At 36.5% G+C, this 5,000-nt stretch overlaps 1 protein-coding gene across 1 annotated transcript in view; it reads right to left on the reverse strand.

Annotated features, from left to right (window-relative positions):
- sox18 (SRY-box transcription factor 18) overlaps window positions 1-5,000 on the reverse strand; it is a 19,072-nt gene that overhangs the window by 13,138 nt on the left and 934 nt on the right. The window lies entirely within an intron of this gene.

The raw sequence follows: 5,000 nt of genomic DNA on the forward strand, positions 1-5,000 counted from the left end.
GATGTCTGCATGCTCATTTATGTGTTTATGTGTGATGTTTTATGATCCAAAAAATACATGGGCGTGATTTAGAAGAAACCTTTTTTTCCTAGATTCCCTCTTGAGCTGGAGGTTTATACTGACCTTCACATGCTGAGTCGGCTTCAGGGCTCTGAAGTGGATGAAAGTCACTCCAAACCCTGATTGAATAATTTCATAAATATGAGTAAGAGTGTGAAAATTAGACTGTTTTCCCTCCAAACTGCTGAAGAGGCTGATAAACAACTTTATTGTGAGACATAGCGACAGTATGAGAACGTCACAGCTTGGTTTAAAGTCTCAGACTTTCCGAGGCTGGAACAAAAACTGATTACGATTGAGGAAAGATTTGACTCTCTAGTTTTACGTATTTAGTTTCAAACTGTTGTTTCTCTCGGTCAGATTCACCGTTGAAAAGAATCACACTCATCACAAAGGTCTTCAGATTGTACCGACCAAATCTGAAGTTGATCGGGTTGAATCTGTAGGAGGAGTTCCTTAAAGTCCAGAGCCTGGAAAAAACACAAAACAACTTCCTGTTGGGTTCAGAGCATCACCCCAAGAGACCTTTCTTTAAGTCTACGTGTGATACATATGTCTACCAAATGTCTTACATCTAGGTGAAATGTACCGAGAGGGCTGCTTCATTGAAATGCATGCCTCACCCAAGCACAAGAACCAGAATCCGTTAACACATTTTAGCTCTTTTAAAGGGACTGTTTGTAACTTTATAAGCGTATAAATGTAGCGGGTCGGGACACGCGCGCTCGCATATGCGCACTCGCGTGTGGCCGCTGCCTCTCCTCCTCTGTCTGCTTGCCTTCACTCAGACAGCACGCGCGTTCTCGCGTACTCGCTCCACCTCTAGACGTGCATGCTGCTCACTCCACACTGCAGAAGAGTTAGTTTAGCTCTGAGAATATCTAGTGAATGTTCAGTGGACGTTTGTGCAGAAATAACTGCTGCAGCTCCTCCAGACCAACAGAGGTTTCCCGTGTCTTGTGAAGTGACGGGGCTCCGCAGAGAGAAACGTTATCGTCTCCCACCAAAACTCCGGCGTCTCCCCCGTTCCCTCCGGCCGCGGTCGGGAGGCTGAGGCGGGAAAAGCCAACACTAGGATCAGCATTGATTCATGGAGAGACCTTGGTCTGGTCAGCTAACATTACTGCCAAGCAGCTGAAATATAGAGTGATATTGTGCTTTTAGCTGACGTGCATCGCCTCCCTGTTTTAAGCGATGCTCCTTCATGTCTATGTAGAGCGAGCAAGCGCGAGCCCGACGCTGACTTTAGTTGATTTCACGACCACAGGTGTCGTTGTAAAGAAGCATTTCTGAAAGTTACAAACAGTCCCTTTAATGAGTGTGCCAAGTTTTGTTTGTTTCCCTTAAAAACAGCTTCCCGTGACCACGACGAGTTCAAGGCTTCAGGAAAGTGGTGTGAAGACGGGACTGGAGAGCTACAGCCCTGACATGAACCAACGCTGTCCTCCGTTAACTCGGATGGCACTTCACCGTCACCGGAACCTGACCTTTATATTGTGGGACCAGTAGCTATCTGTCATTCTGACTTTGAAACGTTCTGAATTTGTTCTCAACAGAAACCTGGTTGGATAGAAAGAACAGAGTTGAATCAGCCTCGACTGACTTTAGAGATAAAAGGAGGATTTCATTTAATAACTGTGAGTAACCTCAGAGACAGTCAGCATCCGGCTGCACCGTCAGCTCTCTGTCTGTCTGTCTGTCTATTCCTAGCAGCAGAGCTCCTCATGTCTCCTCCTGTAATTAATGCAGCGCAGCGCCGCAGGACAATATACGACCTTTCCCACTCAACACAGCGCCTCTGTTCTCCAGTCCAACACTTGTTGTTGTCTCTCATCTCTTCTGTCCTGTTGTCTTCTCGTCCCTGTCATTTTCTGTCTTTTATTTTACTGAGTCTCTCTCACGCTCGTATTCTCACAACGCCACCGCCTCCATCACAGAGGACATCTTAACGTATTCTCACAACGCCACCGCCTCCATCACAGAGGACATCTTAACGTATTCTCACAACGCCACCGCCTCCATCACAGAGGACATCTGAAATCTCTTCTTTACACTTCGTTCCTCTCCGCTCATCTTCTCTTCCAGAGCAGCATCACTTCCTTCTATTTCATATCAACGTCTCAGAGAATTCAGGAAACCCCCCCACCCGCCCCGCCAATGCCTTTCCTCAGAATCAGACGCGCTCATGCAGACGTACAGGAAGCTAGCAGCAAGGGTCGGGAGATAAAGCAGAGATGCATTATGGGAAAGTGACCTGGGGTCATGTGGGGTCATGATCAGGATGATATGAATGATCTCCGCTGGATCGGCGACTCTGGGTTTCACATAACTGCACTATTTCAGAGATCAGTTCTGTATTTGGAGGAGTTTAATTTAAAACTGCTCTCTCTACTTTGATACAATACTACTACAAAAACACAAAACATAAATATATATATGAAGAGTCACACCTCTTCTCAGTGTCATAAATCAGTCAAACCAGAACACACAGACGTCTGAATACAAATACTCATAAAATCACTACTTTTAGCTGTTTATAAATGATAAGATCTAATTTCCTTATAAACTCAGATCATCACTCATCACTCCTCTTCATCCCCTATGGGACATAAGGACTCAGATGTGGCCTCAAAATTCATCAAATTTAGTTTTTCTTCTGTATCAGAGTTGATTGTTTTTACACTCATTAGTAATCAACACTTTCAACTACTGCGCTCGGGGCAAAGTTACAAACGAACCAACGCACGGGCACTGATCACAGGGACGTCCCACACCAACACACATGGACGTACTGAGGACAGATGCTGGACAGATGCTGGACAGTGCTGGTGAGCAAGCCAGACGTATGGAGGACTGACTTCTGACTAACTTCTGTAATGATTTGACGCTATATAAAATAAATTGAATTGAATTTGTCCCTTGTTGCCATAAAATAGGTTGATCAGTGAGGAGCCGGCATTTATATCTATTTATTAAACCTTGATTGAGTCCTCACCGTCGAGTTCCTGCTGCTCCTTTAATGTGCTTCTACACTGTTTTAATGTAAATGTGTTTTAATGTAAATGTGTTTCAATGTAAATGTGTTTTAATGTAAATGTGTTTCAATGTAAATGTGTTTTAATGTAAATGTGTTTCTATGTAAATGTGTTTTAATGTAAATGTGTCTTAATGTAAATGTGTTTTAATGTAAATGTGTCTTAATGTAAATGTGTCTTAATGTAAATGTGTTTTAATGTAAATGTGTCTTAATGTAAATGTGTTTTTATGTAAATGTGTTTTTGTGTAAATGTGTTTTAATGTAAATGTGTTTTAATGTAAATGTGTTTTTATGTAAATGTGTTTTAATGTAAATGTGTCTTAATGTAAATGTGTTTTTATGTAAATGCGTTTTAATGTAAATGTGTTTTAATGTAAATGTGTTTTTATGTAAATGTGTCTTAATGTAAATGTGTTTTTATGTAAATGTGTTTTAATGTAAATGTGTCTTAATGTAAATGTGTTTTAATGTAAATGTGTTTTAATGTAAATGTGTTTTCATGTAATGTGTTTTTATGTAAATGTGTTTTAATGTAAATGTGTCTTAATGTAAATGTGTTTTAATGTAAATGTGTTTTAATGTAAATGTGTTTTCATGTAATGTGTTTTTATGTAATGTGTTTTAATGTAAATGTGTCTTAATGTAAATGTGTTTTTATGTAAATGTGTTTTAATGTAAATGTGTTTTAATGTGAATGTGTTTTAATGTAAATATGTCTTAATGTAAATGTGTCTTAATGTAAATGTGTTTTAATGTAAATGTGTTTTAATGTAAATGTGTTTTTATGTAATGTGTTTTTATGTAAATGTGTCTTAATGTAAATGTGTTTTTATGTAAATGTGTTTTTATGTAAAGTGTTTTAATGTAAATGTATTTTTATGTAATGTGTTTTAATGTAAATGTGTTTTAATGTAAATGTGTTTTATGTAAAGTGTTTTAATGTAGATGTGTTTTTGTGTAATGTTTTTATGTAAATGTGTCTTAATGTAAATGTGTTTTTATGTAAATGTGTTTTTATGTAAAGTGTTTTAATGTAAATGTATTTTTATGTAAATGTGTTTTTATGTAAATGTGTTTTAATGTAAATGTATTTTTATGTAAATGTGTTTTAATGTAAATGTGTTTTAATGTAAATGTGTTTTATGTAAAGTGTTTTAATGTAAATGTATTTTTATGTAAATGTGTTTTTGTGTAAATGTGTTTTAATGTAAATGTATTTTTATGTAAATGTGTTTTAATGTAAATGTGTTTTAATGTAAATGTGTTTTATGTAAAGTGTTTTAATGTAAATGTGTTTTTGTGTAATGTTTTTATGTAAATGTGTCTTAATGTAAATGTGTTTTTATGTAAAGTGTTTTAATGTAAATGTATTTTTATGTAAATGTGTTTTTATGTAAATGTGTTTTAATGTAAATGTATTTTTATGTAAATGTATTTTTATGTAAATGTGTTTTTATGTAAATGTGTTTTAATGTAAATGTGTTTTAATGTGACCTTTTTAACAGCAGATCTTGCATATGCAAACCAAAGACAAATTCTACCTTTTGCAATTACAATGTAATTTCATAAACAGGGCCTCAGACTCACCTGCTGTTTTTAAATCTTATCTTAAAACTCACCTGTTCTTTTCAGCTCCTCCCTATGGTTCTATAATCACTATGGTTTATGAGTATTTTTTATCTGTTTTTAACTTACGTCAGGAAGTCATTAGTCGATAATCTTATTCGTCCTAATTTGAGGCTTTTAATCGTATGTTTGTTGTGTAAATTGTCTCAACGTTGTCTGTGATTGTTTTGCCTTCATTGTGAAGCACCTTGAGATTTCGCTGTATTTTCGCTATATTTTTCGCTGTAGCGTGCTATATAAATTAAATTTATTATTATTAATATTATTATTATTATTA

This window comes from Sebastes umbrosus, chromosome 6 (assembly GCF_015220745.1).
Source record: "Sebastes umbrosus isolate fSebUmb1 chromosome 6, fSebUmb1.pri, whole genome shotgun sequence".
NCBI classification, from domain to species: domain Eukaryota; kingdom Metazoa; phylum Chordata; class Actinopteri; order Perciformes; family Sebastidae; genus Sebastes; species Sebastes umbrosus.